Source organism: Stenella coeruleoalba, assembly GCF_951394435.1.
Source record: "Stenella coeruleoalba genome assembly, chromosome: 4".
NCBI classification, from domain to species: domain Eukaryota; kingdom Metazoa; phylum Chordata; class Mammalia; order Artiodactyla; family Delphinidae; genus Stenella; species Stenella coeruleoalba.
Window position 1 is genome coordinate 75,790,436 of NC_137149.1, and position 23,034 is coordinate 75,813,469.

The 23,034-nt window shown below is 40.9% G+C and overlaps 1 protein-coding gene across 13 annotated transcripts in view; it reads left to right on the forward strand.

Moving 5' to 3' along the window:
- The window catches only part of LOC307185222 (RE1-silencing transcription factor-like), a 228,639-nt gene that overhangs the window by 64,339 nt on the left and 141,266 nt on the right, over positions 1-23,034 (forward strand). The window contains exon 5 of one of the 13 annotated variants that reach the window (XR_013827915.1): positions 6,999-7,910. The exons of 9 other annotated variants lie outside the window; for them this stretch is intronic. The gene's annotated coding sequence lies outside the window, so the exon portion shown is untranslated. Of the gene's footprint in view, positions 1-145; positions 5,543-6,998; positions 7,911-23,034 lie in introns of those variants that run through there. 3 more of the 13 variants (XR_013827916.1, XR_013827917.1, XR_013827918.1) reach the window with 3 other exon arrangements.

Below are 23,034 nucleotides of genomic sequence, written 5' to 3' on the forward strand. Positions count from 1 at the left end.
TTAGAACTAAGATATTATTTATAATTTTGTTCTTAAGAAGTAAGAGTACATCCTGAGGTCAAATTGAAGGAAAAATATTTTTGGAAAAGAATTTGGATAGGCATGTTAAATCAGTATGAGTAATACGTACTTTATTTATTCCAAGGGCCATGCTGTAGGACTTGTGAAGAATTTAGCTCTGATGGCTTATATTTCAGTTGGATCTCAACCATCTTCAATTCTGGTATTTTTAGAAGAATGGAGTATGGAAGTTTAGAAGAAATTTCTCCTGCAGCTGTTGCTGAGTGTGTATAGATGCAAAAAACTATTGTTAATCTTTAGTTATAGCTTATTATAGGGTTACTAAGTACAGAATGCTTTTGGTGTTGCATTTTAGTGCAACCAATATTTTTGTTAATGGCTGCTGGGTTGGAATACATAAAGATCCTGAACAACTTATGAACACTCTATGGAAATTGTGGCATCAGGTAGACATCACTGTGTCTGAAATAAGAGTCTTTAATTAACTAAGACCATGTGATCTGTGAGATTTCCAAATGAGGTATAAGACTAGTGAAAGTTATCTTTGCATTGGTATCTTTCTTGAACTGGTTTCCTTTGAATTGTAAAGTATATTGTCAAAATTATCGTTGATGTTTTGAGCTAAATTTAATTATAAGGTATTCCTTGCTTTAATGCCTTAGATATATACATCTATATGCATTGAGAATCTTTTTGTAAAGCTGACAACAGTACTTTTTTTTTTTTTTTTTGCCGTACACGGGCCTCTCACTGCTGTGGCCTCTCCCGTTGTGGAGCACAGGCTCCAGACGGGCAGGCTTAGCGGCCATGGCTCACGGGCCCAGCCGCTCTGTGGCATGTGGGATCTTCCCGGCCCCGGGCACGAACCCGTGTCCCCTGCATCGGCAGGAGGACTCTCAACCGCTGCGCCACCAGGGAAGCCCCTGACAACAGTACTTTTAAAAAGGGAATGAGCATCTCTGATTTCTCCTTTGTCTGATTCCAGAGATTCATTCATGAAATGTGATACACCTCTATTAGATCTTCTTATGTTTAGAGGCTGTTGAAGGACTCTGGGATTAGGACGAATTTTTTTTAATCATTAAAATAGAGTATGAGTTCTAATACTCCCTGAAAATAGGGCTTTTGCTTTTAGTGTACTGTATTGAGGGATAGGGCTCAGGCTTTTGATTCTCTCAGATATACACCTTGGGGTCTGTCTAGGTGAAAGTAGGTTTGGAGAGAAACTGTAACACACTTCACCCAGAGCTGGCCTCCTGTCTACGTAGCAAAGCAGAGAATCGAGGTTTGGCTGCTCCAAAGCAGGCAGACCCTGGGTTTTGATTCGGGTGTATTCCTACCTTGAAGTCAGGAACAGCATGCTTCACCTGAGGGCAGGCAGGGCTAAGAGAAAGCCTAAGAACCAACACTGGCTGTGTTTTTTATGATTGAGAACTCATTGTTAATGCCATGTGTTTCTGCTGAGAGCTGCCTTCAGCTTTTCTGTGTTCTCTAGGGTAAAATTGAGTTCTTTATGCTGTTTTAGGCCTCTTTGCCTTTCCATGGGCCCATTCCCTCAACCTGGAATGCCCTGTCACCCATGCCTCCTCAAAAATGGGTAATAGGGAAAAGGGTGCTTATTACTTTTTTCAGGTAAATCTCACTTATTCTGCAAAACTTATATTAACTCTCATCTCCTTCAGGATACCTTACCTGACCTCTCAATTTGATTTAGACCAGAGGTTGGCAAACATTTTCTGTGAAGGGTCAGATATTAAATATTTTAGTCTTTGTTTACCTTACCTGTTGTGTGTTGAACTCTGTTGTGTAGTGAAAAGCAGCCATAGACAATACGTAAACCAATAAAACTTTATTTACAAAAGCAGATGGCAGATGAGGGCAGATTTGGCCTGCAGGCTGTTCGCTGAGCCCCTGATTTAGATCTATCCTTGTGACTATATATGGCATATTTTCCTTAAATAACTTCTGACAGAATGTGTATACCAGATAGTAACTGTTGATTTATATGCCTGCCTCACTCACTACACTATTCAGTTTTCAGAGGCAGGGAACATGTCTTAATATGACTTTGTATTTTCAGCTCTGAGAATGGTGCCTGACATGCAGTGTCTGACACTGAGTGTGTGTTTGTTGAACCTATAAGTGGATCCTGTGTCCTTGGACTAGGCTCTTTAATCTTCTGTTGGGGAGTGTTGTTGGGATTTTATGAGTGGGAAAATTGTATTTTTCAGGAGTCTAGTAGTTTTCTTTTACTTCATATTTTCTGATAACCAGAGGTCCTCATTTTGCCTGTTTCTGGTAGGGTTTCCTGTCAGTAGTCCTCTCTAGACCTACTAAAGAACCCCTGTTTCCTTTGGAACACAAGATACTATTTGGCCTTTGAGGAGACACAGCTCAGTTTATGTCTTCCTGTTAAGACAATAGAGCTATATTCTATTAGCTATATTGTAATATAATATTCTATATTCTATTAGGAATTCTCTAAGGATTGAAGGCAAGCATTTGAAAATGTCACTCATGCTGTTTTTGCTCACAAACAGTGTTTCATCTTAGATTGTTTTCTAAGGACAGGAAGTGGGCTAAGAATGTGGGGCATTTTCTGTTTCTTGACTTCTGACTCTTTGGGAGAACTTGATGTTTCTGATCAACCTTTTATGATTTACTGTTGTTTTTAAACTGAGTAATAAGCCAAAGCTTTTCCTTTCTTAAATAAACCTGATCTTTTTAAAAATAGAAGTGTCCAGATGTGATTTTACTTTTTTAAAGTACTTTTGTGGAGAAATACCAATCTATTTTTCCATTTCCCAACTAACTGGCAATTCACTTCTTAGTTGACTTCCACGATTATACATTAGATATAGATAATTCACTGGAAATTCTTAATTTACTTTTTGACTTATACCTTTATATATAGGCACCTCAAAACCTGAAATGCTTTTAATAATTATTATGTCCTATATTGCATATTTTCCCAAAATATTTTTGATATTTTCACGGAATATATTTTCTAGTGCTATCCAGTAGAAATATAATGTGAATTACATATGCAGTTAAAAATTTTCTAGACACCATATTAAGGTAAAAAGGAAATAGATGGGACTTCCCTTGTGGTGCAGTTGTTAAGAATCCGCCTGCCAATGCAGGGGACACAGGTTCAATCCCTGGCCCAGGAAGATCCCACATGCCGCAGAGCAACTAAGCCCATGAGCCACAACTACTGAGCCTGCGCTCTAGAGCCCATGTGACACAACTGTTGAAGCCCGTGTGCCTAGAGCCTGTGGTCTGCAACAAGAGAAGCCACTGCAGTGGTAAGCCCTTGCACCACAACTAGAGAAAGCCTGCACGCAGCAACGAAAACCCAATGCAGCCAAAAATAAATAAATAAATTTATATTTAAAAAAAGGAAATAGATGAAAGTAATTTTAATAATATTTTTATTTGACCTGATACATCCAAAATGTTATTTCAACATATAATCAACGTAAAAATTATTAATGAGAATTTTATATTTTTGTGTGTGTGAGATATTGTCTTTGAAGTCCAGTGTGTAGTTTATACTAACAACATATCTCATTTCAGAATGGCCATATTTCAGGTGCTCAGTAGTGACATGTGGCTAGTTACTGCTGTATTAGACAGCTAGGCTAGAAGCCATTTGTCTGATAGGCAATTGTGAGAAGTCAGGCTTATAACTGGGAAAGCCTGATCAAGGCAGAGTGATATAGGACTGGATACTGAAAGGTTACAGAGTGAAGTATGTATAATTATCAGAGAGGCAAAATAAGAAATTATCAGATACAACTGACCCTTAAACAACACAGGTTTGAACTGCATAGTTCCACTTATATGTGGATTATTTTCAGTAAACATTTTGGAAAATTATTTGGAGATTTGCAACAATTTGAAAAATTCACAGACTAACCATGTAGCCTAGAAATATTGAAAAAAATAATAAAAAGATATGTCATGAATGTATAAAATATGTATAGATACTAGTCTAATTGATCATTTTCTACCATAAAATATACACAAATCTATTACCAAGAGTTAAAATTTATCAAAACTTGTGCAAAGACTTATAGATAGTACATGGCCCTTTTGCAGTTGAGAGAAATATAAACAAGCATAAATATGCAGTATTGAATCATAAACTGCATAAAATTAACTATAGTACATATTGTACTATTATAATAGTTAACCTCCTTTTAATATTGTGGTGAGCTCAAGTTTTGTGGGTATCCACTTAAAATCCCATGTGACACTAATCGTCTCCACGTGAGCACTTCATCTTTCCACTAAACTGCTTATCACAGTAAAAAGTGATGTCTTACAGTTCTTGCATATTTTTCTTCGTGTTTAGTGCAATACTGTAAACCTTGAATAACCCCATGGGACTCATTAGAAGTGCCACTAGTGTTGCTGGAAGTGCTCCCAGGAAGCAGAGAAAAGTCTTAACATTTCAAAAAAAAGCTGAATTGCTTGATGTATACTGTAGACTGAGATCTGTAGCTGCGGTTGCCAGACATTTCAGGATAAATGAATCCAGCATAAAGACCATTGTAAAAAAGAAAAGAAAAGGAAATACGTGAAAGCATCACTACACCTATGCCAGTATACATGAAAATGTACTTTTTGTGAAATAACTTTTTATTTTATATTGAAAATGTAGCTTTTTTGTAGGTATAGGATTGCTATAAGAAAGGCATACCTACTAATATGATTTGAGAAAAAGCAGTCATTATATGATGACTTCAAGCAAAAGGAAGGTGAAGGATCTAAAGCTGGAGAATTTAATGCCAGCAAAGGTTGGTTTGATAATTTTAGAAAGAGTTTTGGCTTTAAAACAAATGTCAAGGTAACAGGAGGATGACCAAGAGAGAGCAGACCAGTTCCTAGGCACAATTAAAAAAATCATTGAGGAGAAACAATAGCAGGCTGAACAGGTTTTTAATGTAGAAAAGAGTGCCCTATTCTGGAAAAAAAAAATGCCACCAAGGACATTTACTAGTAAGGAAGGGAAGCGAATACTAGGATTTAAGACAGAAAGGGATAGGCTAACTCTCCTGTTACGCACAAATGCAGCGGGGTTTAGGATCAGGACTGCCCTTGTCTATAAAGCTGCTAACCCCCGAGCCTTGAGGGGAAAGATAAACAGCAGATGCCAGTCTTTTGGTTGTACTACAGCAAGGAAGCCTGGACATTGAGAACCCTTTTTCTAGATTGGTTCCGTCCATGCTTTGTCCTTGAAGTCAGGAATTACATTGCCAGTAAAGGCCTGCCTTTTAAAATTTATTTGATTTGGACAGTACTTCCCTGGCCACCCAGAACCCCATGAGTTCAACACTGAAGGCACTGAAGTGGTCTTCTTGCCTCCAAACACATCTAATTCATTCTGTAGATCAGGGGATCTTAGGGACCTTGATGGCTCATTACACATGGTACTCCATGGAAAAAATTGTCAGTGCTATGGTAGAGAAAGATCATGGAAGTCTGGAAGGATTATACCACTGAAGATGCTGTGTTATTATAGGAAAAGCTGTGAAGACCATCAAGCCCCAAACAATAAATTGCTGCTGGAGAAAACTGTCCAGATGTGCGCGACTTCACAGGATTTAGGACAGAACCAATCAAGGAAGTCATGAAAGAGATTGCAGATATGGCAAAAAAGGTTGGCTGTGAAGGGTTTCAAGATAGGGATCTTAGAGAAATTCAAGAGCTAATAGACAGGACTTCCCTGGTGGTCCAGTGGTAAAGAATCCGCCTTACAATGCAGGGTTCAATCCCTGGTCAGGGAACTAAGATCCCACATGCAGCGGGGCAACTAAGCCCGCGTGCCACAACTAATGAGGTCACGTGCCTCAGCTAGAGCCCGCGTGCCACGAACTACTGAAGCCCATGCACCTGGATCTCGTGCTCCGCAACAAGAGAAGCCCACGCACTCTGGAACCCCCGCGACACAACTACAGAGCCCACGTGCCCTGGAGCCTGTGCGCCACAACTAGAGAAGAGAAAACCCGCACACCACAACTAGAGAGAAGCCCACACACCACAACAAAGAGCCCACGTGCCGCAATAAAGAGCCGGCATGCCACAACTAAGACCCAGTGCGGCCAAAAATAAATAAAATAAATAAATAATAAATAAATCTTAAAAAAAAAAAAAAAGAGCTAATAGACACCATACCAGAGGATTTAACAAGAGATGACTTGGACAGGAGTGCTTCTGAACCAGTGCCAGACAATGAGGAAAAAGACATGGGAGAAGTAGTGCCAGAAAACAGATTGACATTAGACACTCTGGCAGAAGGGTTCTGATAATTAAAAACTGCTTTTGACTTCTTTTACAACATGGACCATTCTATGATACTGGTGCTGAAACTAAAGCACACAGTGGCCGAAGGATTAATACTTTATAGAAACATTTTTAAAAAAATATAAAAGCAAAAAAGTCAGATAGAAATGAGGATGTAAGGACTTCCCTGGTGGCACAGTGGTTAAGAATCCGCCTGCCAATGCAGGGGACACGGGTTTCAGCCCTGGTCTGGGAAGATCCCACATGCCGCGGAGCAACTAAGCCTGTGTGCCACAACTACTGAGCCTGTGCTCTAGAGCCTGCAAGCCACAACTACTAAGCCCACGTGCCACAACTACTGAAGCCCATGCACCTGGATCTCGTGCTCCGCAACAAGAGAAGCCACTACAGTGAGAAGCCCACGCACCGCAACGGAGTAGCTCCTGCTCGCCGCAACTAGAGAAAGCCTGCGCACAGCAACGAAGACCCAACGCAGCCAAAAATAAATAAATAAAATAAATAAATAAATAGCTCCTCTATACTACATTAAAAAAAAAGAAATTAGGATGTATTTTTGCCAAGTTACACCCTGTGTGTGTACCTCTCCTGCCTCCCCTCCAACCTCCTCCACCTCTTCCACACCTGAGACAGCAAGACCAACCCTTCCTCTTTCTCTTCCTCCTCAGCCTACTCAATGTGAATCAAGACTACTAGGATGGGGCTTCCCTGGTGGCGCAGTGGTTGAGAGTCCGGCCTGCCGATGCAGGGGACGTGGGTTCGTACCCCGGTCTGGGAAGATCCCACATGCTGCGGAGCGGCTGGGCCCGTGAGCCATGCCTGCTGAGCCTGCGTGTCCGGAGCCTGTGCTCCGCAACGGGAGAGACCACAGCAGTGAGAGGCCCATGTACCGCAAAAAAAAAAAAAAAAAGCAAAAAGACTACTAGGATGAAGACCTTTGTGATGATCCACTTCTACTTAATGAATAGTAGGCAGTCATCATGTGCTACAGTTAATAAACTTATTTGTTATGTATGTGTGTGTCTTTCTATGAAAATCTAATAACTACTGCAAGAACCATGAGACATTGTGTCATCACCACCATCATCATCATTGCCTAAATGTCATCATGTAGAAAATCATGTTCAAGACTTGTATTGAAGTGGCTAGCCTACCTTATATAGGAATAAGGTGATACTTAATATAAAATTAATAATGTATTAGTTTTCCTACTGTTCTATAACTTTGCTTTCAAAGTTATATACATTACCATACAGTATGCCTCTGTCTTCCCTTCTAATTGGAGAAACTGCGTATCACGATGTCACCATAGGTAAGTGGATTTTTAAAAATGTAAGTGTTTCCAACACTGTATTATGAATATGACTGTATGCCATAACATTTTTATAAGGATTCATTCAGTGTATAAGCTAAGCTACTGTGAAGCAATTGTATCAATTACACTAAGCTTACCATGAAGTAATCATATTGCTGCTTCTGTATTATTATATTATATATGTATATAAATATATCTGTATATAAATATGAATTTGTTTTTACACATTATCTTTTCATTTGTGATGTCTAGAGTTAGTAATTCACATAGTATCTACAGTGTTTCATATCATATACAATAATATGGATGTTAGGTACTGACAGATAATCTCATAAACAGATGACATTAACTTGTATTGATACAGTCTCTAGTTTATTGTAAGAGTACAATAATATTATATATAGTATCATGTATTTTGTATAACGGTACTATTATCATATAGTAGTACTATTGTATAATAGTGTATGTGTAGCATATAATATTGATACAAGTAACATAAAATATGTGTTAATTGACTATATTATCGGTAAGGTGGTCAGCAGTAGGCTATTGGTTGTTAAGGTGCGGGGGAGTCAAAAATTATATATGGATGTTTGACTGCACTGGTGTTGGCACCCCTAACCCCCATGTTGTTCGAGGGCCACCTGTACAAGCATCCTTGAAAAGATAGCCTGGATCAAAGGCAGTCATTGCCTCTGCTTACAACATGTGCAAAACCATGAGCGATCCATGGAGAATTGTCTCCCAACGTTTAGTAGACATTTGTAACAAGTAATATGCATAAACTGAAAGAAAAATATTTTACTTTAAACAACTGCAGTCACTTGGTGATGGAATGTATATACCTATGGGGCACTGCACAACTCCTCAAACCTTGGAATCAGATTGGACACCACTACCCCATTCCCTGTTCCACACTGATTTTCTTAGAGGACTTGCTTTTTATCACAGCAACCACCAAAAACCTAGATTCAGAAATATCTCATGTCATCAAAAAGTAGTGCTATCTCATGTTGAAACTGAACTACCTCAAATTAGTAGTTTATGTGGTATATATCAGATGTTGAGGATTACTGTGTTTTTCTCAAAAATTTGACACATCCCATGGTGCTCTTGTGAGCTCACTGAGGCACTTTGGGACAACTTGGGAACTATAGCCCTAAGCAGTGGTGGAAGAAGCACTGATTCTGAATGACCTCACAGAGTAGCGCTGTTTCGGTAGCCTAGACTAAATGGTTGTTGTTATACCAGAGAGAAATAAACTTCTATCCTCTTCCAGTCAGATCTGTGGATGTTTTTGTTGCAGTAGCATAGTCTCTATCCTAACTAGTACAATCTCCTAATAAATTCGGCTGCGTCTCATAATGTAGTATTTGATGACATGTTCTTGTATTGTGAAAACAGTATTCACTATGTGTTTCTTTTGTCTTTCCAACTTCAGTCATCACCTCAGTCCACATTTATTGAGCCCCTGCTATGTCCTGGCAGTGGGTTAAATCAAATCCAAGTCCACTTCTATGTTCCTCAGTCCCCTCAGCTGCAGGCCAGCTGCTCTTGAGCATTTAGCCACGTCTAAGCAAATCCCCTCCCCATTTAGCAAGTAGGGTCTGGAAGTTGCATTGACGCTTTACTCCCAGGAGTAGCTGGTGTGCCTTTGTTGCTGACTGGGCTTGGACCTGGAACTCAGTAAGAAGAACTTGGGTGATTTGAACTGAAATGCGTGCATCAGTCCTTTTTGGCCAGTCTGGTTAGGACTAAGAACCTTCAGGCAAAAAGCCAATCTGACACATCCAGCAAGACACAGAGTGTGTTCAGAAAGAAGCAAGCACACAGGCAGCAAGATAGAAGGTACTTGTTGTCACTGCCAGTGCTGAGCTGGCTTAGACTACTGCTGGGGTGGTGAGCACTGTGTGTGTCTGTGCAAAAGGGAAGCAGGAAGGAGAACAGACTCTGGCCTGTCAGTGATTGAAGGAAGAGGAGAGACAAAGGATGGCTGGGCTGGCCTTGGGTAGTGTTGGGAGAAGCAGACCCTGTGTCCATTCACTATTTTGCAACCTGGGGCTCGCGCGCGCACAAACACACACAGCTAGGAATGGGCCCTGACACCTTCCAGTTCTTCAGCATGGAGAGAAGAGAATGCTGAAAGAGTTTCAGTCTTCCCACACCCAAAATGAGTGACATTTTAACGTACATTAATTGCTAGTAAACTTGACCCAATAAGAGTCCTAGAATCTGAACAATCCATGCCAACTTTCTTCTTGATGGCAGCACAGGGAAGAGGAGAAGGATGATGGAGGGGGCGCTTTGCTTCTCTTAAAGCATATTCTGTGTAATACTCATGGACTTCTTATAGCAGGAAGAGTTTATTTACCTAAGGATCTCAGAAGGGTTGAAATAAAGCAAGATTTTAGGTAAATTTTGAATAAATGAGAAAATTTGTCTTGATTTGAAACCAGGTTTCTGGTTTCAGAATCTATTGTTATATGTTATTTTTAACATGTAGGTTTGCTTAAAGTATTTTATTGACAGAGAAATATAGATGCAGTAAAAAAAATCAAGCAGTACAACTCTTAGCCAACGTGATGGGTGAAAAAGTGATACTTTGGTTTTATTTGCACTTCTTTAATGATGGATGAATTTGAGCATGTCTTCCCATGTTTAAAAGCTTTTTCTGTGAACTGCCTAATCATAGCCTTCATCCATTTTGTTTCTTTTTCTGTTGGTATTTTTCTTATCGTTTTGTAAGAGTTCTTATGTGAAGAAAATTAGCATTTTGTCTGTCACAATTGTTTTAAGTATTTTTCTAGGGTCTTTTAGTGTATTAAAGGTATTTTTCCATGTAGGAATTTTTAATCAGCTTGGTGTCTCATCCCAGGATCCCCATATATTCATGTGTGAGTGCTGGGAGCAACAACTAAAAGAGCTTTCAGTTAAAGAACACTCACTCAATTAAAACAAAAACCTCTGTCAGACAGTGAGAGAATATAAGCAACACTATTTGTATTCATTTCCTGAGGCTGCTGTAAAAAATTACCATTACTGGGTAGATGAACACGACAGAAATTTATTGTGGCACAATTCTGGAGTCCAGAAATCAGAAATCAAGATGTCAGCAGGACTGTACTCTCACTGGAGGCCCTAGGGAACAATCCATTCCTGCCTCTTCCATCTTCTGATGTGCCTTAGCATTTCTGGGCTTGTGGCCTCATCATTCCAAATCTCTCTTCATGTTACCTTCTCCTCTGTATGTCTGGCTCTTCTCTGTGTATTTATCTTATAAGGATACAGATGGTTGCATTTAGGGCCCACTAGGATAAGCACCTCCTCTCAAGACTGGTAATTTAATCACATTGGCAAAGACCTTAACAGATTCCAGGGATTTGACGTGGATATCTTTTGGGGGCTATTTTTTGGCTTACTACGTGACTCTTAAATACCCTAATAACAGTAAAATTTAAAATGGGGAATGAGGTGCTCTCCCCCTGCTTTGCCCTGCACCTCAGTAGTGCAGGGGGACAGTGCAGGATGCTGGCAGCAGAGTCCAGGGACATAACATTGTAACTCAGCTGATTTAATCCTAAGGACCCAAGAGAAGGTCCCTGTGGGCATCCAGAATTATTTAAAATGAGGAGTGGGGAGAACTTTGCAGGGGGCTGGGATCCTGCATTAGCAGGAGAGGCAAGAACACCCCAAGACTTTACTATTTGAACAGTTTGTAACAAGACCAGTACACAAAACCTGTGGCTGGCTTGGAGGAGGTCCAGAAGAGGCTCCCTGCACCCCCTAGTTTGCAGCTGTTAATCCGACAGGTCAGCCTGTTCCAAGGGACTCAACTCCTGGCCTCTAGGGCTGCAGTGTGCTCTGCCTCTGGGAGAATAGCCAGCTTGGTGCTTGTCAAGGCTTCACTGCCCAACCCCAGGCAGCTTGGTCCTTCAGGCTGATTCTGGGTCTGGATGGTGTGTTCCAGGCCCAGCCTGGGCCAGTTTCAAAGGTCACCCCTGTGCCATCTCAAACCACCTTGGGCTCTGGGAGATGTAAGATGGAAATGGCCAAAGATCCAGGGTGTACACCAGGCCAGAGGCAAAATGCTGGCAGTCTGTGGGCTTATGCAGTGGGAAAATACTCAGACATAGTGCAGTGGGGTCCTCCATACCCAGACCTTGCAGGCAGCACCAGCGTATCAAACAATCTGAGAGCTACGGGCAGCTAGGGTATGCTGGTAGGGCTGGATGGGCTTGACATTGTTAAACACTTTATTTATTTGGTTGCACTGGGTCTTAGTTGCAGCTTGCGGGCTCCTTAGTTGTGGCTTGCAGCCTCCTTAGTTGTGGCTCACCAGCTCCTTAATTGAAGCATGTGGGCTTCTTAGTTGAAGCAGGCAGCCTCCTTAGTTGAGGCAGGCGGGCTCCTTAGTTGTGGCTGGCGGGCTCCTTGGTTGTGGCATGCGAACTCTTACTTGCGGCATGCATGTGGGATCTAGTTTCCTGACCAGGGATCGAACCTTGGTCCCCTGCATTGGTAGTGCAGAGTCTTATCCACTGTGCCACCAGGGAAGTCCCTTTTGTTTTTCTTTTAAGAAAGTACAAGTACAAATTATGTTATTGTCTTTTTCCCGCTGGCCTGCCTACTGATCTGTTGCTTGAGAGAATCCAGTGCATCTCCCACAAATACTCAAGTAGCTGGGGAGTGTCCTGGCACCCAACCTTCTGTTCTGTCAAGGGGGAGGGACACAGGATGAAATCTGGCATCTCTGGAGCCTTGGGTTTGGCACTGAATTAGGAAAGACTGTTGCAGTGGAAAGCTTGGGATGGGGGTTCAAGGGCTAACTGCCAGGATTTGACTTTCAGTGATAAGATGTGGAGGTGGGTGAGTTTAGTGCAAAGAACTGGGTTTTACTTCCTGGGAGTCTGTTCATTCTGCTCTGGCTGAACCTAGGTGCTCTTTTTTTTTCTCCTATATGGTTGTTTGTTTTCGGCTTTAGCTTACTGCAGTATCAATTTTTGTCAGAGTTTGTTAAAAAGGCACTTTGAATAACCAAAGGCCAGGATGAAAGTAAAATAGGGAGACTTTAAAATGTTGTTTGTTTTTACATAACTTTAATTCCCACCCAGGGTTAAACAAAGTTCTGGTCAGTATAAAGAATGCCCATTGGCTTGGGCAAAGTTTTAGAGCTGGGGGAGAAGCAGTGATAGCCCTGGAGTTGGAGACCCACCCTGTGGTACTGGAGGTATTTGGTTGCACCTACGGGCTCCAAAACACCAAGAAAAAAAAAAAAAAAGAATTGTAACTTCTGTTATAAACTAGCTATATTCCTGAAAAGTTATATGAAAAATTTCTAAACCAATTCCTAGTCACAATGCAATAGGTAAGCTCTCCAAAGAAACTTCACCAGAAAGTTTCATAAAGCAAGGCCCTTGCAGGGCCAGGATTAGAGTGAGGCAAGTAAGTGGTGGCCAAAAAACTCAGCAATCAAGATGAATAATACGTTACTAATCTAACAAATCAGAATTAATGCAAAAAATTCATGATGAACAAATTATTAAAATTTTACATGAAGACAGGATCTTTGCATTTCTGAGGACAGGATCTTTTCCAGTCTGAGATTTCAAGCACCAGCAATTGCTTCAAGGGGGGGTAAGTCCACTTCTTCATGATGCAGGGATGGAGAGAAATTTGTAGGTAACAGGCCTCATATGCCCTTATTCACCACTTTGCTCAAAGTGATGCCATTTCTTTTGTCTGCACTATAGGTAAACACCTTAATCATGGCTTGTGTATTCAGTGACTGGGTGGGAGTGTTCACCACCTTTTCTTAAGATCTTTATCAGTGTTGCCTGGGTTAACTTGAAAGCTTCCCCGAGATAGACTTTCAGCTGAAATCTAAAATGGCCCTCACAATTAGACATATGGGCTGGGCAACGGTGATGATGATCAGTGGCACCCTAGTAGCCCCCAGAAATAGAATAGAATTGTTTTGTGAAACCTGCATGCACGACTACTATGTGATGAACAGTGCTGGGACCCAGGGGGGTTCAGAGGCAGAAAAGAAAATAGGTTAAATCCACTTTGACCGTATGTGGGAGCCTGGGTTGGCATTCTCAAGAGGTACCACTGGTACTTAATTTTTTCTTTGTTTCCTTTCGCCCAGTGGGTAGAAAGTCCCCTCCTTGGGCAGACACCAGTTGTGCAATGATGAATGAAAGGGTTGTGTGCTGGGTATTTTCCATTTTTTCCCACCAGATCCACTTTCTCAACAAGGATCCCTGGTGCTCTCTCTTTGAGTTGGGTTAGGAAAATGGGAGGCAACAGCAGAAGATAGAGGAGGGAGAAGAGAAGGGTTGGGGTATTTAGTGCCCTGGCTCCCTTCCAGCTGGGCTTCAGATTGGCTGCATTCCTCCACTGAAGGACCCAGCTGTTCAGTGCCTCTTCTCAGTTGTTGTCTCTGAGCTTTGTAACTACTCCCTCCCCCTGTCTCTTTAGACCTGGGGTAGGGGGTGTTCTAGCCCTGAGGGGTCTCAGCATTCCTCATTTGTTTCCTTAACCCTACCCACACCTTGTAAATAGCCTTATATTAAACCCTCTTCCTCCATGGACCTCTGTTGGTGTGGCATCTGTCTGTGGCAGGACCCTGACTGATGTCAGTCGTAGGTGCCTATCACCCAGCAAAGGTGGGGCACAGTCCCGGCCTCAGGACCCTTGACTCTGGCAGTTACCTTTCCCCTTAGAGAATAAAGCAGCCCTGCCTGGCATTTCCTGGCTATAGATCCTGTGCACAGTCAGGTGCACCTGTGAATGAGTGAGCTGCAGGAACTTTAAAGAATGGAGGATTCTCATTAGCATCATTTCTGCCCCTTTGGATTTAAAATATTCAAGAATGAGAAGCTTAGTTAGCTTAGATGCAAACTATTACATATAGAACGGATAAACAACAAGGTCCTACTGTACAGCACAGGGAACTATATTCAGTATCCTGAGGTAAATCATACTGGAAAAGAATATTTAAAAAAGTGTGTGTATGTGTGTGTGTGTGTGTGTGTATGTATGTAACTGAATCACTTTGCTGTACGGCAGAAATTAACAACATTGTAAATCAACTATACTTCAATTAAATAAAATAAAAAAAACAATGAGTGGAAAGCCCCTAGTTAGCTCAAATAAATACAGCCCCAGCAATTATGTTACTATTAAGCTTTCTTCCTTGTTCCAAAGTACTGGGAAGAGCAGACATTTCAGGCCCCAGACAAGATGCTCTGTATCTCTGCAGCTGTGAAGATGACAGGCGATATCAAAAGATCAAGGGACTTTGCTGCGCTCACTAAGGTACCATCTGCATCCTCCTGTACCTTTAACTTGGTGTCTCATACCTAATGGCTTCCAGGACATCCCCAACCCCCTTTTGTACCACCTCTGTCTCCAGGTATGCCTCAACAAGGAAGCACTGTAGCCCTGGTAACTTGGGCAGGTAACTTACAACTCTAAGGAAAATCGACCTTAGGTGAAGCTAAGGACAATGGAGTGGAGGAGTGGAAAGAGCCTGAGTTCTTGAGGACGTCATTGAGAAGCTGATCAACGCTGTTACTGGAGCCCATCCTAATTCTGGACTTATCCTACAGTGACACAGTGAGAGGAAGCTGTACAATCAGCCTTTTACACTGGTGCATTAAAAAAAAAAAAAAGCTGAGTGGTAAATTTAATGTGGCATAGACATAGTGGTCACCAGCCAGCAATGGAAAGCAGTGGAATCAAATACTGCATGTGAAAGCCTGGTGCGCAGGGCTTGGGCCATCAGAGCTGCTTCACTGTTCACTCAGCCTCACTGAAAGCAGGTCTTCCGTAGCAAGAAGACCTGATTCCTTTTAGAAAGAGTGCCACTGCTTAGGTTGATTTCTTTCTTGCTTTGAGAGTTCTCACAAGCAGCAATATTAATAGAGTTGTTTTCTTTTTCTTTCCCAAGCTAGCACTGAAAGTGCTGATGAATATAAATAAAAATGAACCAGTCAACAAAATCTAAGTGATAGCAGTTAGAATGATGAATACCTTCAGGTGGTAAAGAAGATGGGTGTGTGTGTGTGTGCGCGCGTGTATGTGTGTAAATTCAAGCTCTACACTAGATTTTGCATGTATAGATTGCATTTCAATTTCATTTTTAAAAATGAGTCATATGAGATAGGCTAGCTGATAAGTGATACTGTGTATAAAAAAACTTTCTTCCGGGCTTCCCTGGTGGCGCAGTGGTTGAGAGTTCGCCTGCCGATGCAGGGGACACAGGTTTGTGCCCCGGTCCGGGAAGATCCCACATGCCGTGGAGCGGCTGGACCTGTGAGCCATGGCCGCTGGGCCTGCGCGTCCGGAGCCCGTGCTCCACAATGGGAGAGGCCACAACTGTGAGAGGCCCGCGTACCGAAAAACAAAACAAAAAACTTTCTTCCTACTCCTAGCTCTGCCATGGATCTGTCTTCCATACTGCTGATCACAGCTTGAAACTCTAATATGTAACCCACTTGATAGAATTTTAAATAGATTCACAGAAAGTTGCAGCTAAGGCTAAAGAAGGCCTGGAATCTTCTGTGTTTGAACTTTTGGAAGCCCTGAGTCACCACATAAGTCAGGCTACCCTACTGAAGAGACCACATGGAGGGAGAGGTCATGTACCAACAGATGGAGATCCCAGTCTTCCCGTCATCTCTGCCAAGGCAGAGATGAATGATACCTTCTCGAAGGTCAAAAAATTCCAATTATATGTATATTAAGTATGTAAAGCAACACAGCCCTAAAAACTATGTAACACATGCTTCTTTTGTGATATTCTTCTCCATGGCCTAGATGTTGCAACTTATGATTTATTTTCCTAATAAATCAACCTTATGACAAACAAATGATTTCTTCACTCCTCCAAAGACTAACATATGACATTGCAAGTTAGGGTCATCTGTCTCACAACTATTCATTGTCAATTTCACGTGCATGGATGCCTGTGAAAGTCTTTGAGTGGCAAATGTTTCTACAGTGCCACCTTGCCCTTCCTTTTCAGAAAGGAATGCGTTCCTGAGCTCCATACCCCAGAATCTAACACTTCCATTCTGCCCACATCACACTGTTTACCCTGCAGCTTGGTCTGTGTTGCCAGGCCAATTCAATGTCCTTAGCACTTGGTCCCCAACCTTTCACTGGTTTTTTTATATTTGGTCAGTATATGGACTCTATTTCCAGTTAAAAAAAAAGTTAATTTGGGCTTCCCTGGTGGTGCAGTGGTTGAGAGTCCGCCTGCCGATGTAGGGGACATGGGTTCGTGCCCTGGTCCAGGAAGATCCCACATGCTGCGGAGTGGCTGGGCCCGTGAGCCGTGGCTGCTGAGCCTGCGCATCCGGAGCCTGTGCTCCGCAACGGGAGAGGCCACAACAGTGAGAGGCCCACGTACCGCAAAAAAAAAAAAAAAAGTTAATTTAAGTCAGGGTCAAAAGTCAAAGCATTTCAAATAGTGGGTGATAAACATACATGAAAGTGGTTTATAAAGTAGGAAAGACTTTGGAAACTGTAAATAGCCAAGCTAATATTGGATATTATGGATTTTCTGAATTAATGGATATGGTTACTAGGGCAGAAGTTTTTGTCAGCATGAAAGACGTTGAACCAGAGAGGGACAGGAGGCAGAAAACCTAGAGAAGAAAGGTTGGAAGCTTCTTCATAAACCTGCCCACCACGGAAGAACAGTCTTCTCTTAGGCCTGTCGGGTCAGAGCTTTTTGCTCAGGTCACCTAAGCTTGCACCATCCTCCTCTGGCAGCTTTTCAAATTCCACCCTTTCCAGCCACAATCTGAGAGCATTTGCCTGACCCCTACTCCAGAGGGTAAAACTGTTTGTCAGCATTTCACCTAGGTCCTTGACCCCGCATGAGCTCCAACTGGACCATTCATTCGGTGTTATTCATAGAAACAGTGTCTTCAAAGAATCAAAGCAGGAGTCTTTAAAAGCAGTTTGCAAGTGAAATGTGACTCTCCCAGGCCAGTGGCCATGCACTAGAGACACATGACTGAGCTGGTTTCAGGCTGAGCTGCATGATTTGCTGGCAAGTGCCAGTTCCCAGGGAGCCGCTGCCCCCTTGTGGCTCAGCACTGGCCAGGAATTATTCCGTGACGGGGAGAACACTTGGCAAAAGTCTGTAAAAGATTATTGGTGGACTCTTTCTGGCCCTTAGATTTGTTGGTTCAAATAAAATTTCCTTTCACCTCATGGCTTTTTAATATGTAATATTTCTTCCTTCTTTTAAGAAAACGAATTTTTAAAAGGCATATTTTATCATAATTATAAAAGTAGTGTATACTCCTTGAAGAAAAATTTGTGTAAAATTATTTAATTTTGTTAATTTTTGATGTATTTCCTCCTTAATTTTTTTATTTCTCCATATAAGGAAACCTGATTTTACTTGGAGACAGAAAAAAAAGCCACAGAACTATGGAATCTAATTTTATCATAAATGTATAAACATGATCTCTACAATAAGAAAATCAACTTTTGAATATGCTAGAGTACTAAGAAACAGTTGCCTTTTTTTTTCACAAAATTTAAAATGTAAAGGGTGGCATTTTAGATCATAGAACTTCATAAACTTTGCCTGTAATTTCAGTTCTATGGATTAAGATTACTATAGTGAATGCAATTATTAGACACATTAAATTGAATATTATCTCAATTTCAAGACAGAAGAATGAAACTCCTTGCTCTAAAGATAGCCTGTGAGAGTTATGGTAATTTAGCAGTGTAAATGATCCAGTCATTGGCAAATGCTTCAGATGTGATTTCAGATGTGCTTTCAGATGTGATTGGTCATATTTCTAAATGTCATGTAGATATGTTGCTTCCCCCAACTATGGAGAATGTAGAAACAAAGGCTTGGATCTGGGCATTATAGGAGGAGATAAGAATGAGTCGTTTGTGTCTCTAAATTACTTTCCTTCTATATCTTGTCTGTGTCATCTAGTTGTGTATACAATATAATATAAATATGGGGGATGGTGTCAGAGACAGTCTGTGGACAAGAACAGGAATGAGCTGGGAGGAAGTGAAACATATCTTTAGCTTCTTTATCTGATCCTTTATTTTCCTTTGAGACCCTGTGACTAAGAGAATATTTCAGTGTGGGTCAGGATCAATCCCGATTGGGGGTTTGGGGAGCAACAGGGGAAAGGAGCCCTGTAACAAGAGTTCTCAATCTTTTTGATCCACAGATCACTTTAACTTTTTTCTATAGGAAGAAATTCCACAGTCCACCTACTTCTTGTGTATCACTTTAAAAAAATGTATATTAACATATTACCACTTTCAACACAGAAAAAAACAGAACTTCCTTATGTAAAGACAGCCTTTACAGAATTATGGGGAATTATGTACTTTGGTCATTTAAATGATCCAGTTATTGGTGATTGCAAATGGCCATTACTATGCATACATACAAATTAATACTGTATAAACTTAATTTCACAAAAAAGTCTGCTGAATATTAAATAAGTATAATACTTCAAGGCCTCTGATCACTGTTATTATACATTTCTATATGTTAACATGATTAATCGGTGCCCTATTTTTGGTGCTCTACGTTTTAAATCTACTTTTATTCTTTGAAATATGTAATATTCAAATCTAATTCATGGTGGAAAATATTTATCCCATATATTTTAGTGGGATTTGCATTTTAGACTCATCTATGGAGATGATCTGAAGGGTCCAGAGAGATCTACTTCACCAGCTTTTTATAAAAGTAGTAACATAGGGTGCTCTACTCTAGGGCATGTGAAGGCAGAGCAAAAGATGGGGCCCACGTTTCTCAAGCTGCAGTTCATCAGAGCTGAGGATGCAGAAAGCCAACCAAGGCCACAAGTACCTGTGTCAGGTTCACAGCTCTAATCCTCCTGGCCTGTGGTTTCTCTTACCATCTCAGTTGAACACCTTCACTGTGATAGAGACTATTTGAAAGAATTCCTCATGCTCCAAGGAAATTTGTTAGTTTTACCTCTCATCTATCTACTCCAGCTTTCTGCCATCCTTGCCAATTTCTAAAGGGAGAAGAGGAAATTACAAAACTGAAAGCTAATGCCGAACCAGTGATTAGCGGTAATTACCAACTTGATGTCTACTGATCAGATCCAGAGAGACAATGCCATTTTGGGCAACTCTCAACCCAGTTGCTCCTCAGTTTACACATCTGTAAAGGACATTGGTCCAGTTATACTTCAGTCTGTACTAGTTCAAACTCTAGGAATATGTATTTCATACTTGGGCTTCACAGACAGAAAAAGTGTTTGGTTTAGCCAAGAAAAACAAAACAAAACCCAGTGTATCAAAATAACTTTATACCTTAAAAAAAAAGGTAAATAAATAGTGCTTTCTTAAAAATAAATACTGTTGATCAAATATTCCAATAAACTAGGATGTAGATCACTTAATGTCAAGACTCATGGCCAGGTGAGCCACGTCCCGCACCTGGTGAGGAAGTGGCTGTCCCTGGAGGTTGAATGAGAGTGATTTCTTTCTGACTGTTGCAACCTGCTTTACCGCCTGAATTTCAGACTCTCCTGCTGTTCAGAATACTCTTACCTTCCTAAATCTGGCCATAGAATACAGAAGCCAACAGAACTGACTTAAGCTAGCCAGCCCACAAATAGATATTAAACACCTGCTGTACGTCAAGCTAGGAATATAGTAGAGAAGATGACAGGTAAGTGTTCTAGCCTCATGGAATTTATAGTCTATAGCAGACATCAGGTTTTTAGTTTCCAGAAGTGAGAGTTGTTTGCTTTTCAGAGAAACTTAAGAGTATGATCCTATAGGCTCTGCATGAACAGGGCTATGTTTCATTCCTCACTGTAGACCCAGTGCTCAGTACATAATAGATATCCACAAATGTTCATGGCATAATTGAGGGAATAATCAGATATAAACTGGATACTTAACAAAAGACCTAAACCAAGTTTGAGATATGCTCCAAGAGTTTGTTCAAGATCATCTGGACATTCAGTCTCATTCGCTTTTTCAGAGTAATGAAGGAAAAAATTGCAGTTCACTGTTGGCCGAGAGTCAGAACCTTGTTTCCTTTGTGGTGTGTGGGTTGTGTATTTGTTTGCCAGTTTGCGGGGGAAGGAAGGATTTCAGGGAGGTTAGTGGTTTTGTTATTATTTTGTGAAGCCTCCTGGGCTATTTTTTTCTTCCTTTAATCAACAAATATGCACTGTGCTAGGCATTGTCCCAGGCACTGAAGAAACCATGATGAGCAGGACTGGCGAGAACTCTGTCCTCTGGGATCTTCTATTTCAGAACTCTCCATGGACTGGTGGGCTATTCTTTTCTCCACTTACTTTGGATGACTCTAATGATTACATACCACTTTTATAATGAGAACCTTTTTAAGAGGGTAAAAAAAGAGACTTCTTCAACAAAGGATGGATACAAATCTGAGTTTTCAGTACAACTCTGAGTGAGCATATTTGGGCAGCACGGCTTCCATTGCACAAAATGAAAAGACTAGGCACTAGTTCACCACAGGGAGTATGTAATTAGGCACAACCTTTTCAGAAAGAAATTTTGCAGTTTCTTTCAATATTTTAAATTTTTTTATCTTCTAACTAAGTGATTCCAGTCTTTTGAATTTATCCTACAGAGTGCTTGCACAAATAAAAAAGGATATATATATATATATATATATATATACACACACACATATATGTGCAACATTATCTGTGATGGTGGAAAATGAAAAGTAACTGAAATGTCCATCACTAGAGTATTGCATAATAGGTAATTGTATGTCCATATAATAGAATACAATACTGTTCTCTTTAAAATGAAGTACAGGGCCTCCCTGGTGGCGCAGTGGTTGAGAGTCTGCCTGCCGATGCAGGGTACACAGGTTCGTGTCCTGGTCCGGCAAGATCCCACATCCCGCAGAGCGGCTGGGCCCGTGAGCCATGGCCGCTGAGCCTGCGCATCCGGAGCCTGTGCTCCGCAACGGGAGAGGCCACAACAGTAAGAGGCCCGCGTACTGCAAATAAATAAATAAATAAATAAAAATAAAATGAAGTACAGACTTGGGAAAATATCATGATATATTGCTATAGGATCAGGGATAAAGCCAAAAAACAGCGGGGTTTTTTCTTAAAAGTATAGTTTTGTATAATATAGCCAACATTTCAGGTGTTCTGAGCTCCTTACATATATCTTATTTACATCTCACAACAACCCTATGAAATAACTACTATTATCATCCTCACTTTCCAGGTGAGGAAACTGGGTCAAATTGTAACTTGCTTAATGAACACAGATACCTGACTTTGAGCTCACGTACTTAGTCACTCTGCTATATCCAGGATCCAATTACACAATTCTCTCTTTAGCTTAGACTAGTTTCAGTTGGGATTTTCAACTTTCAACCAAGGGAGTTCTCATAAACAATCCAAATATAGATCAATAAAAACTAGATAAATTATGACACAATGATATAATGAAATGCTATGTAGCTCTTAAAAGGAGGAAGCTACATATATTAGCATGAAAACAAACAAGGGAGAACAAGTTTACAGAATATATATGTGTATATATATATATATTTTTTTTTACATCTTTATTGGAGTATAATTGCTTTACAATGGTGTGTGGGTTTCTGCTTTATAACAAAGTGAATCAGTTATACATATACATATGTTCCCATATCTCTTCTCTCTTGCGTCTCCCTCCCTCCCACCCTCCCTATCCCACCCCTCCAGGCGGTCACAAAGCACCGAGCTGATCTCCCTGTGCTATGCGGCTGCTTCCCACTAGCTATCTACCTTACATTTGGTAGTGTATTTATGTCCATGACTCTCTCTCGCTTTGTCACAGCTTACCCTTCCCCCTCCCCATATCCTCAAGTCCATTCTCTAGTAGGTCTGTGTCTTTATTCCTGTCTTACCCCAAGGTTCTTCATGACATTTTTTTTTCTTAAATTCCATATATATGTGTTAGCTTATGGTATTTGTCTTTCTCTTTCTGACTTACTTCACTCTGTATGACAGACTCTAGGTCTACCCACCTCATTACAAATAGCTCAATTTTGTTTCTTTTTATGGCTGAGTAATATTCCATTGTATATATGTGCCACATCTTCTTTATCCATTCATCCAATGATGGACACTTAGGTTGTTTCCATCTCCGGCTATTGTAAATACAGCTTCAATGAATATTTTGGTACATGACTCTTTTTGAATTATGGTTTTCTCAGGGTATAGGCCCAGTAGTGGGATTGCTGGCTCATATGGTAGTTCTATTTGTAGATTTTTAAGGAACCTCCATACTGTTCTCCATAGTGGCTGTACCAATTCACATTCCCACCAGCAGTGCAAGAGGGTTCCCTTTTCTCCACA